Source organism: Excalfactoria chinensis, chromosome 6 (genome assembly GCF_039878825.1).
Source record: "Excalfactoria chinensis isolate bCotChi1 chromosome 6, bCotChi1.hap2, whole genome shotgun sequence".
Classification (NCBI taxonomy): domain Eukaryota; kingdom Metazoa; phylum Chordata; class Aves; order Galliformes; family Phasianidae; genus Excalfactoria; species Excalfactoria chinensis.
Window position 1 is genome coordinate 9,709,079 of NC_092830.1, and position 13,761 is coordinate 9,722,839.

Below are 13,761 nucleotides of genomic sequence, written 5' to 3' on the forward strand. Positions count from 1 at the left end.
TCTTGTCTGCAAACTGCAAAATGTGAGTTTTTCAATCAACCTATGTAAGTTCTCCCAAGAGGATATAAAAACCAACTAGCAATATGTGAAACCCACATACAATGAACATATATATAGAGATGTTTTTTATTAAAACACATAGCAAAATACAGGGACTGTGCCAACTGGACTGTGCCAACTGGACTGTGCCAACTGGACTGTGCCAACTGGACTGTGCCAACTGGACTGTGCCAACTGGACTGTGCCAACTGGACTGTGCCAACTGGACTGTGCCAACTGGACTGTGCAAACTGGACTGTGCAAACTGGACTGTGCAAACTGGACTGTGCAAACTGGACTGTGCAAACTGGACTGTGCAAACTGGACTGTGCAAACTGGACTGTGCAAACTGGACTGTGCAAACTGGACTGTGCAAACTGGACTGTGCAAACTGGACTGTGCAAACTGGACTGTGCAAACTGGACTGTGCAAACTGGACTGTGCAAACTGGACTGTGCAAACTGGACTGTGCAAACTGGACTGTGCAAACTGGACTGTGCAAACTGGACTGTGCAAACTGGACTGTGCAAACTGGACTGTGCAAACTGGACTGTGCAAACTGGACTGTGCAAACTGGACTGTGCAAACTGGACTGTGCAAACTGGACTGTGCAAACTGGACTGTGCAAACTGGACTGTGCAAACTGGACTGTGCAAACTGGACTGTGCAAACTGGACTGTGCAAACTGGACTGTGCAAACTGGACTGTGCAAACTGGACTGTGCAAACTGGACTGTGCAAACTGGACTGTGCAAACTGGACTGTGCAAACTGGACTGTGCAAACTGGACTGTGCAAACTGGACTGTGCAAACTGGACTGTGCAAACTGGACTGTGCAAACTGGACTGTGCAAACTGGACTGTGCAAACTGGACTGTGCAAACTGGACTGTGCAAACTGGACTGTGCAAACTGGACTGTGCAAACTGACACTATGATTGTCCATAGAACTTGTTGCTAAACACATGCTGTTGATTAAATACATGCAGGGGCACTATTCTTGTTCAAAGCACGGTACAGAAAATCTGCAACGGAGAAGAAAAACACATCTATTTAAGCTACAGCAGCGCACAGTAAATTTAGGCATTACCTAGATCTGCAGACAGAATACTTCCAGGCATACTTACAGGGACCGGTGAATTCATATACAGAGAAATGTGTTCAAAAACAGCATGAATTAAAAGTTTATTTTATTATCTAAGTACTCTTAATTTAGTTAGAAGACATGCAGATTATTCTGTTCTCAAAATGCATCTTGTTGGCAGTAACGGGTTACGCAACAACATCTATTTCCTGTCTTTATGAATATACAGTATTCAAGACTGATCAGATCTTAGGCTGTCACATTGATTAGCCTAACTCCTGCCCATGAAACTGTTAAAATAAGTTGCTTTCTTAAGCTGTATCCTTTCTCAAAGATCTGTATGGACATATTCTAGCAGGATTCATTGCCTACTTACCACAGAGATGCTCTCTGCAAAGGGCATGCCACGATTTTCATTGGGCATCCAGATGTTGCACATCACTGTCATCTAGTATTCTGTAGATACCAGATCCCAGTTCACATTCCCATGAAACAGGTGTAGATCCATCTTATCAGTGTCAGTATACCTGCCCAGTAGCACAGGTCACAACCCTTTGAACACTGCTATACATGTCCTTGATTTTTGTAAAGCCTTTTGGTATTGCATTACACTGCACTGATTCTACAGGGAAATACTAACACGGGTGCAGTCACACCATCAAGCCAATTCTCACTTTGATAATAAACTGTTCTACAAGCACCTTTCTCTTAAAAAGTAACTGAACAGATCTTACCTCTCACTCCAGCAACATCTGAGATGCCACTTCTTGCAGGAGCTGCAATCACGGTAGGCTCTAATTCAGCCAGTCCTACTGGCTTGTGGAAGTAGCTCTGTTGCACTAAACTATGTCATTTGCAACTTTCTGCAGCTTTTATTGTGTAGACGTTTGACTGGAAGCTGATGAATGAAAACTAATTCTCCACAGCTAAATCCGCTACCTCAAATGGGAAGAACTTTCAAGCATGGTTCAAGCAACTTCTGTTGCTTCAAATCTATGGTAAACTCATCACGGTATAAAATAATATAACCACTTTGCACATAGAACACTCTGTATCAATTTTCTCAGGTGACGTTGTTGTGTAAATGCAGAATTGTGGAATTAAATGACAGCTTATTACACCTAATAAGTACTATAAATATCACTTCAACCTTCTTGTATTCTACCTGCTCTTTCCTCTCCAGCAAGAAAACTACTTAAGGATTTCACTATGCAAGGGAACTTCAAGCAGCTCCTAAGGATGTTCATTGTGCCACTTGTAACCATCAGCGATCGCGTAACTTGTAATACAGTTATCAGCATCTGCAAACACAACATGAAAAAAGGTCACATTGATTTTTTATTATTAATTAAATAAGTGTAAAGAAACTTAATAAAGTGATTTATCTTTGGCATTTAATCTTTGCAATTGAATGAAATATTACTGCACCTCCATGCATCACCACAGCCATAAATCATCAGTTGCATTTCAAGAGCAAAGCAGGGCAGAGCTATAAATTCCTACATCACAAAATAACAACACAAACTTACTGAGAATTCTTTGGCAGACTACCCAATTGTAAACCAGCTGTACAAAACAAATAGTCTCTTAACATTACTGCTTTGAGGACATTCCTCTCTAGGAAGATAGAAATGATTCTTAAGATAAAAGCTGTTGTGAAGATATATTCAGCATACTGAATATACTCAAAATACAGAAGGCATGCATTGAACATCACATGCGCGTTGACCCGAGAGCATACAGAGATAAAGTACTTGTAATCCAAGATGAATTTCAAAAGCAATGAGCAGCACAAAACATAGAATGAGCAAATTATCTATAATGAAAATAAACTCCATCAAGTTTTCAAACTAAAACCCCGCTCATTTCATAATCCAGTAGGCCCATAACTATCACTGCTGCATCCAAAATTACTTTGGTAAAGGCAAGTGCTACAGGGCCCAGCATGACTCAGTCTAATACATTTGACTAGCGGGGATGTCTGCTCTACCTGGGCAAGTGGTGGTGCGTGCTGCTGACGGGTCCCCACAACATAACAGTTCTCAACCAGTTTACTAATATGTAATGACACAAATTGGTTGATAAGGACTACAGTGCAGAAAAACCTTCTAAGCTTTAGCAGTAATACCTGAACAGTAAGAATCATAGCATTATTCAGGTTGTTAAAAGCAGACTGTTGTGAATCAGCCCCGTATTGGAGTTTGCATAGACAGATTTTCTTTAAGCTGAAATTGACTGAATATGAGCATAGAGTATTCCACCTCATGAAGGCTTTATTACAAGAGACATACAGAAATACAGTGCAAAATACTGGATACATAGCTGCTACTGAAAAACCAAAAAGGATCTGTTTGACCTCAGAAACATTAAATACACCCTGGGAGGAAGCCATTACTTTCAGGGCAGTCCTGTTTTCACAGTTCACATGTAGAGTAGCGTGAATGTAAATGTTGCAACAGAAAATATTTGAAAAAGATACCATCAATTTGCAGATTTAAGTAGCTATGAACAAGAACAATTTTATTTTTTAAGAACAAGCCATCAATTCACTTAACGTACTTCCAATAAAGTCATGGGAGGAATCTGGAATTTCAAATCCTGTCATCTTCTTTTATAGTTATTTCATCACTCTAATACACCTTTAAGAAAGCTTCAATTTTATAGATATTTGCAATGCAGAAAAAAGGAAGTTGTTTAAAAAAAAAATCTGAGCATACAAAACAACCATTCACTTCCTATACGGTGTCTTCGCATGCATACAACAAATGAATGACTGGGGAATTAATATTCCATACACATGCCCATGCTGACATCCTCATAACACTGACTGAACATTAGTAGCTTGATGCAGGACCTACTTAGCTCTGCGCTGCTATTAAACTGAGCGCCTCTTGGTAGACGTTTTGCCATTGGTTCCAGAGCAGACAAATCTTAACAACACACAGAGCTCTCAATACTTCTTAAAGTCGAATGAAGCATGGACATTGTTCTTAATAAAGTTTTAATTTCCACCAGTGAGCTACGCAGTAACTATCAGAAAACCTTCTGACAACTACATAAATGTAACACAGGAGATTGCAAGGACTGGAGCGTTAAGCAAAACAATTATAAATCACACAGTAAAAATCTAATAAATTCAGATTTAAGGTAGGTTTCACATGCTGATACTAGCTTCAATATATAAAAATCATACTCTACTGCTTAATCTGAATCATATTATTTTGCTCTGGAAGAGGAAGGTGATTAGAATACTAATTTAGGTCTCCCAAATAAAGCTCAATTTTAGTTTTTTGAAGTATTTATTTTCATTGAATTTCTCCCCCTGAAATAGACCACCACAGTAAAAACATCTGTTCCATTTGTAAACATTACCTAGAAACAGAAATGCCTCTCATAGGCAGGACTAAGTCCCAGATATGTGTAATCACACTATCCAACACACAAGCAACACTCAGTGAGCAAGCTTTATTTTCTCTTGGCTCTTCTACCATGACAATGAGTAATTCTGGTTGCTATACAGACAAGGGAATAATTCATAGCTTTTTTTCCTATTAAAGAACTAAGCGATGTTCTCCACAGAGACATTAGATAGAAAACACAAAGTGAACTTAAGAAATGCATCTTCATATCTTCAAACACTTAGTGAATACGTTGCCACAGGATTTTGTGTCCAGTTTGTCTTACAGATGTTGAAAAAACCTATCATCTATACACAAAGGCTGCTAAACACAGAGCTACCTGTGGTTGAGGCAGGCACTCAGCTGCAGCTTTCTGAAGGACAGAAGGATACCCAGTGAAATGTACACCGTAAGTGCATCTTGTTCGATGCTTCCTAAGCATTTCCTGCAGGCTGCTGTTACACACTGGATACTGGGTTGGCTAAACTTTGGGAATTCATATAGACAGCCTTGTACTCTGATGTATTAACCTTACATACTTGTAGTTCTTGATTTCAGTATTTTGAGTATTCCAGAGAGGCTAAAAGACATCCACACCTACAAGAAATGACAAGTTAAAACTTAGGCCAAATACATGGCAAACATCGCTGTAATGCTCAATTCAAGTTACAAGCTCACTGTATATCAGCACTCAAATCCATCTCCAGTCAATATTGCGCAGTGTGTGATAAGTCGAGGCAATAACACTAGAAGTTATTTTAACCATGGCTAAAAAGATAAGAGAAACACAATGGAGATAAAAACACATCATCTTCAGACCCTAACTTAAGAAATAAGAAAGCCCCATCACCTTCTAATAGCATTTGGACAAATTTTTCATCCTCTCCTAACTGTTTTCTAAGATAACATGTAAGCATCGGGGCATTCTCATTGCAGCATAAGCATCAGGCAAACAAAGCAATTCATGCTCATTTAGGAAAACTCTATGTTGATGCAGCTAGATAGCAGTTCAACACTACTAATAACAAACTAAAATTCAAGCAGCAGACAGAAAATTAAAGGTGTGGGAAGATGGAGCTGCAACAATATAACATAAGCAGAGGAAAGTTAACAGAGAAAGTTTCTGATTTCTCTCACATTGCACACCAGGCAACTAAGAGCTCATCAGGCTCCAGTTTACAGCTGGGGACAGCTGGAAGTGTGAGACTGCAGGAAGAATAAAGGCCATTCTGGTGTATTTTTTCTTTAATAAATGGTGAAAATTACTGGACTCTGGGTTCACATTACAAAGTACAAAGAAAACAATGAACACTTCTTTGAGAAGTGGTTATTTGTAGATCACAGCTCCTTTGAAGTACAATTCTCTACAACAATATGGCAACACATTAAGAAATCGCCACCAAACCAGCATCATACATCTACCAGGAAATATCAATGAAGAACCAGAAAACGCACCATGAATTCTATGATGGGCATGTACAGAGACCTACAGTGCTATCAGTAGTTGTGTTTTTATTTTTTATTATATATATATTTTACATATAAAATATTTTATTACAATTTGGCATTACACAAAACCTGGTTGCCCTCCATTAGTTAAAGTTAATATGAAAATCACGCACCAACCACATAGTGCTCAAGAATTAATGGAACAAGCATTCAACAGGGGAACACTCCTAATTAGCCTTTTCTGCCCTCAAGACCCACTGAACGAGGGGACGAGGACTAGGCTGCTCACCCTCTTCCCTGTTATGTGCTTTCCTTTAAAGGCAAATGAAATCCTAGCAATTTGAACGGCAGCTGATGGTAGATGCCTGCAGAACAGCATACCCTTTTATCAGGCAAACAATGGCACTCCCCAGAGGGCTCCTACATCTTCAGCTATGTGCGATTCCAGTTCTGGTAAAGGTGGTTTCTCTATAGTTAACGGTCTTCAATAGGTTTATCTTCCACGAATTTGTCACTCTTTCCAGCAGAGAATGCAGTACCTAAAAAGCTGTATCATCCTGGCACAGTACAATACAGAGATCAAGAGGTTAAGCAAGACTTCTGATTTGACCCAGTCACAGCTGGCAAACACTCAGAATAGACGTAACAGGAGCTGCCATAGTGTGGGAATCAAATGTTGTTTCTGCATTTAGAACAAAGTAAGAATATATAAGTAAAGAAATTTGTAGTTCCTAGGTAGAAGTCATAGGTACAAAGGCTGCAGCTCCTGTCTGTCCAGCTGTCTGAAATCAAACTACCAATTTTTGGAGCTGGACAAATAAGGCCTGAGTAATAAAGGATCTAAAGAGGAGAAGTTAAAATAATTAACAGTATATAGATATAAACTAGCAACAACATGTGTTTTAATGTTTTCTAGTACACACTGAACAAATATACAAGTAGTGATGTATCTAAGGATGTGCCTGAAGAGATATCGATAAGGACTGGAATCACCCCCCAGGCTCTTTGTTCAGCAAAGGTCTCCGGGACAGAATGGAAGAAGCTTTGAAGGGAATCAACATATCAATACCATAAGAGTACCGAGACATCTTGGAAACAGAAGCAGTAGGATGGCGACTGACTGGCACAAGATAGCACGTGAATTAACAGCTTTCAGGATGAAATTAACAAATGCAAACCTCGGGTAAAACTGTAAAATTATACTACCAGCAGCATTTTAAAAACAGCAAGTGAAATAGCTCGGACCTAGGTTCAGGTGCCAAGTTGGTATTCATTTATGCTGACCTCACTTAACATGTATTTAATATCAACATACTCACTTGTGACCCATAGACCTGACCCTGGCAAGACTGATCCCTTCTAGAAAGGCATCTAGTTGCCTGTTGGTAATCTGTGAAGAGAATGCACTACAGTAGTCCTTCACCGCCTGCTCATATTCTTCAGTGGGAAAAACAGTTTCAGTGCTGTCAGTATTCTGCTTGGTAATGCGCTGTCACTCCTCTTCCACACAGAGCAAATAAACAGTTCAGCCAAAATTATTTCATTACAACCTCCATGTCTTAGAGAAAGCCCAAGGCCGGTGAAGTTTTCACTGCAGGTTGCAGTAGCTCCTGACTGTCCCGAAGGAAAAGAGAAAAGCTGCACAACTCTACAGTGGTGGTCTGAGCTCCTGCTAAGCCACTATGTGTCAACATTACTGTTTTCCACAGACTTACATCTATGTAAGCAAACTTTTCAAACACACATGTAGGAAACACTGGGGTAATAACAATTACTCTATAAGACTGCATTCATCAAAAGTGCCAAACCAGAAATAATGCATCCAAATCCCTTTGGTTTGAAAACACTTTTCATCTCACAAACTGAGGTGTTAACATGTGACCACAAATAACACACAAATAATCACATGGCTAAACACGCCAAACAGCTCAAAAGCCCCTATAAGGGCTGAATTTGCTTCTTAAGCTGAGTTGAATCCTGTACAGCTTACTTGGCAAGAGAAATAAGAGTAGCAATAATGTATTTAAAAAGTACCACACTGAAGTATTGCTAGCCTTAGTGTTCTTCCAGACCTTGCCTGGAGTCATCCGTTCTCACAGCGCACAAAGGGCTAGTATACGCCTAGCCTGACTTCACCTGCTTTGCTACCTTGAAGCACAAGGAGGAGAAAGGGACATACGTTGAGATTCCTGCACTGAGGAACTTGAAATTCTCTGGGGGAAAGGCCTCCTGTTTGTCCAGCTGCATATACTAGGATGTAGTGGAAAAGATTGAATGCAGGAGTGGAGTACATTAGAGAGCAGAAGGCTTTGGGGGAGTTTTTAAAGGACTAGAAGACAGGCACAATAAGCATTTTGTCTGTCATGGGGTAAAGAGGTGCAGGAGGAGAGGTTCTGGGAGTTACTCACCAGGAAAGGAGGAGCTGTAGCACAAAGTTGGATAGGTTGTCAACTATGTTGCTGAGGCAGAAGGGGGATGGACAGTAGAAAGTGAGGAGCTAGATGCTCTGTACTGGAATGAGCTGCAAATTGGGACATACACTGAGGGGCATTCAGCTAAGAGACAATGAAAAGTAGAGGGAAAACCCTGCAGGGTGTGCAGGACTTTGAAGGAGGTTTAAATTCAAAATAATTCTAGCCAAGTATACCCTGATTAAGGATATAGGTACTTAAACACATATTCGAGAATTTTCCCCGATCACCCTACCCACACATCAAGTCTTCCTACTCCTATTGCCAGAGATGCACTAATTATGGCTCACGTAATCCAGTCCATCAATTGGAGCATAAAAGACATTACATTCTCTATAGCTATTGGGAACAAAGGAAATACCCTGGTGTATTCCTGGACCCCAAAAATCCATGTGAGAGTTGAGCCTCAATCACAGAAAAACTAAGATGGTACCAGGAAAACAGACAAAATGAATAAAATTCCTTAAGACAGTGAAACTCAAAAACACTGTCTCAAAACCATTATGAGCTGAGAAGTCAGATGCTGCGCTGTTCGAGTTAACACTAATCACAACAGTTTGCTGTCTACTTGCTTTTACATGTTCACAACCCAATTGTAAAGGAGGCCAAAGGCCCTGCTTGGCTATTGAGGATACCAGCTAAGCAGTAATCTAGTGACACACACACAAAAAAACATAAGAAATCTCACAGTCCATTTTCAGCCCTTAAGTAACCAGCTCTTTATGTATCACACTAGACTTTGTCTGGCTTTGTCATGGGAATCTGTAACAGGGACATTATACTAGACCTTAAGGAACAGTAGGTAAAGCATCTACTGAAGACACTGGGCAAAGAAGAGGAGGCCAGGAAGAAAACTAGCCTCAAGAGCAGCCTATGAGGGGAAATTGCAGTGCCAGCCTTGAAACTTAACAGGTTCCGTGCTACTCAGTTACATGCGCTGGGAGCCATCAGAGGTAAGCAGAAATAACTGACAGCCACCACAATACTCTTCCTACACTATCAAAACAGCACAGCAACTTTGACAGCTAAATCCCATAAACAAGCGATTGCAATTAGAAGAAAGCATAGGGCTTGCCTGTGGAGGTCAAGAGATCATCTTGCCAGCATGGGAAAACGGAGCCAATACAACTGTGTATATTGCTGATGCCCGTTCCGTTCAAAATTTCCAGCAAGCTGAAAGGCAAGGTATCTAAAACAGGAGAGAGAAATATAAAGCCACAGTGGATCCTATTAAACACAATTAAAGCAACACAGGCCCATAGACTGCTCAGCCATCGTAAATCCCTCTGCCACAGGTAAGGAAGGCAGGCAGCAGTCCCTTGGCTTTCTGCCTTCACCTGTGTTGCCACTACACTGTAGGCTGCCCACCCTACACAATTGACCTCTTAACCTCCTGGTTGAAAAACATCCACTCTTCCTTAGGGGTGAATTTTGAACCTACAGCGTGCCCCACAGTTGCTTTCCCAAATGCAATACGGTGAATAAGGCTAACAGCAACGCATTTACAACAGGAGACTTTCTGCTTCTGGTGTTCAAGGGAGATTTGACTACAGTAATTGTTCAGTTCCCTGTATTTAAAGAGGCTGCATTGCATACCATGGTTTTCATTTTATTTAACCAAGTGGAGAACAACAACATGACTAACCTAGAGATGGATTTAATAACTAACAAAATAGACTTGAAAAAAGGGCAATTAAAGGTCTTAAAAGTTCCCACAGGTGTGGATGAACATTAAGAATACTCGTGGAATCACTAAATCATTTGGGTTGAAAGGAACATTTAGAAGATCACCTAGTTGCAATTGCCCTGCTGTCAGCAGGGACACCTCCCTCTAGACAAAGTTGCTTCATGCCTCATCCAGCCTGGCTTTGAATGCTTGGGAAGGGGCGGAGGGATTCATAACCTCAATGGGCAACACGTTCCAGCATCTCACCGCCCTCACAGTAAAACATTTCTTTATGATTTCTAGTTCAAATCTACCCTTTTCCAGTTTAAAGCTATTTTCTTCCATCCTGCTACTGCACACCCTTAAAGAAGTCCCTCCCCCATAGCCTTCAGCACATCAGCAAGCACAGGTAAGTCCTAATCAAAAACAGTTAACGCTGCAGGCGAGATGAGGGAAGAAAAGCAGTATGTGATGCAAAGTGGAAAAGTATAAGTCCTAATGATGCCTGCCTGGACATTCCAGAGCAAACCTTCAACAAAACAGCTCTGACAGTGTTCATCCATACCTCAGCACCTCTGGAATTAATTGAGGACATATATGCATACTTTGTTTTTATTTTATATATACAGGCAGCAGCTTCCCAAGTTTAATCAAGGCAAAAAGTTGATTAACTGCCTTCAGCTGAAGCCTGCCAGCAAACAGCCCTCTACCTATGCACTGTGCTGTTTTGCCTTTGAACATTTCTGTGGCACCCCATCCCAAAAGCTCACCACTCACCTCAGCAGCTGGCTGGAAGATTAGCTCTACAGCTCACATCAGAAAGGACCACTTTTACAGATAAATGTGGAAGAAACTGAGGAATTCTGACTGTGCATGAGGAAAAAGGGCCAGAACAGAAAAAAATACAGAAATAGCTTTTGCTTTGCAACGAAGACAAGCATTTCTAGGTATACGTATGCAAAACGAAGCTGAAGTACTAAGAAATACCTTCAGACCAAACACAACACAACCTGTGTAAAAAAAGCGTTCAATATAAGTAGTAGTACTACAAACATGTCTCATCCATTCCTTTCAGCAAGCAAATCTCTCTAGTCACTTAATGGCAGTCACCAGTTAACCGAGTTTGGGGAGAAACTTAGTAGGAATAGGCAGGACTTGGGAGGAGTCTGATAGAATGGGGGCAAGGCTTAGGCTTATCCATTGCACATTTCAAAGGAATAAGCTCCTGGAACTGCAGATCTGAAACCTTCAGATAAGAAACTGGAACAATCACCATAAAAGAAAGCTCGTTCAAACTGACTTGACTATACATTGTGCATGTCCAAGAAGGAGTGAAAAGCAAGAAAACATTCAAGGTATTAGTTAGCATAGGACAACCCACTGTGTAGAATGGTTTAGCAATACCTACTTTGGGTAATCATGAATGCACTGTTCCAGCAACTGGTTAATACAATATGGAGAAAGCTTTTTAGTCTGTCTTTTAAGCCTCCTAGCAGCAAAAGCTACTCATTCCCTATATGCTGTGATCTACTTGCTTCCTATGTGTGCACAACACAGCTGCCAGATTTAATAACCTCAACAGCCTGCATATCCCATAGAGCAGAGAGAAGACAGGATAAACATGATGAAGTCAGCATGTCAAGGTGTAGCTACGGCCACATTCATTGAAATGTCGTGTTGCTCTTAAAAATTAAATTAACACCATTAGTTAAATAACACTCAAAAGGATTTCAGAAATGTAAACCCGTACCTGCCTTCAGTGACACTGCAGAACTGGCTTCCTCTTCCATCAGCTAACAAACCTGAGGACTCGAGTTGATTCCTTGTCAAAACATCCTGATCAACAATTACACGTTTGGCCAAGCAACACGTGCCTGTAACCCAAAAGAACATAATATTAACTGACAAATTAGTTAAGAACACCCCTCCCCAGAAGGAATTATGTCCTTTTCTAAAAGAAATTAAAGACTAGTTAATAAAAGAAGGAAATTCTCACTTAGCACTTAAACCCACCCAGGCACAGCTGTTGCTGCAGAGTTTCTGCAACAGCTGTGTTTGCCTCTTACTACTAATCCCTTCACTTCCCCTGGAGGCACCCATATCACCTGGGAGCAGTTACTGTGGAAACCACAGACAGTTGGTTTTCCCTCAGAGAAAGTGTTACTAAGAGGGAAGTGAGGAAGAAGGAGGGTATTCAGGTGATGTTATTGAACAGTGCAGCGATCAAAACCACATACTAAAGATGAGAGGATTTGAATCAATTTATTTTTCCAGCAACAGGAATTTCAGTACATCTCCTCTGCTCAAAACAGAGATAACAGCCTCGGTGCCGCTCACTCCACATTAGATAACGGTGCCACATAAAACCTCAAGTGTTGGAAAGAAGCTATGGGAGTCAGTGAGGCAAGGTGTGCAACAGAGCAAAAACCAGAAAAGGCAAAATGCTGTCTACACAGCTTTGCCCTCAGCTCAAAGGAAACAAACCTATCCGCAACCATGGCAGGGCAAGCGAACATATCGGAGCCTATCTAGGAGACAGGAAGATGAGGGCCCCAATACTGTGGCTCTGTGGGCTGGCACGGTCTCCCCTTTTCAGTCAGCAACTGAACAAGCTGAACAAGGTGATCCTTTACTCAGCCCCAGTAAGGACTCATCTGCAGTACTGTGTCCAGTTCTGGGCTCCCTAGTACCAAAAAAGACAGGGACCTCTTGGAAAAAATCCAGCAGAGGGCCACAAAGATAGTGAAGGGACTGGAGCATCTCCCCTATGAAGAAAGGCTAAGCAAACTGGGTCTGTTTAGCCTTGAGAAAAGACAACTGAGAGGGGATCTAATTCAGGTATATAAATATCTGAGGTGTGGGGGCAATAGCAGCAAGGCCAGTCTCTCTTCAGTGGTATGTGGAGACATGACAAGGGGAAGTGGACATACTATGGAACATAGGAAGATCCACACAAATGTGCGCCAGAACTTCTTTACAGTGAGTGTGACAGTGCACTGGAACAGGCTGCCCAGGGGGGTTGTGGTGTCTCCTTCTCTGGAGATATTCAAGTCCCACTTGGACTCCTACCTGCGCAACCTGGTGTAGGGAACCTGCATTGGCAGGGGGGGTTGGACTCAATGATCTCTGGAGGTCCCTTCCAACCCCTACAATTCTGTGATTCTGTGAAGTACACGGCTGGCAAAGACACAAAGCAGAGGTCACAGTTATAGATGGTTAGTGAGCCCTGAGAAACAGGTTGGCACTGTGCCTCCCTGCCAGCCACACCTGTGAGTAGGCTCTTAACAGGCAAGAGAAATCACAAGTAGTTAAACATCAGAACAAGCCATTTACACAAAAATGAGCAACTTCAGATGGAAGAAAATTGCTGGGCAAGTGCTGAGGTTTAACCTCACAGGTGGGAACGCACCACACAGTCACTAACTACAGTGGGACGGGGAAAGAATTGGGGGAAAATTATATAACAACACATAGGTTGATATAAGCCTATTTACTAAAATAGAGAAAAGGATATCCATTACAAGCTTATATACATAAATGGATATAAACAACTGGTGATGCACAAGTAATTGCTCACCACCTCCTGACCAATGCTCCAGCTAAACCCCAAGCAGAAGACAGATGAACACCCACCCCCCGTAGGTCAGATTTAGGCCA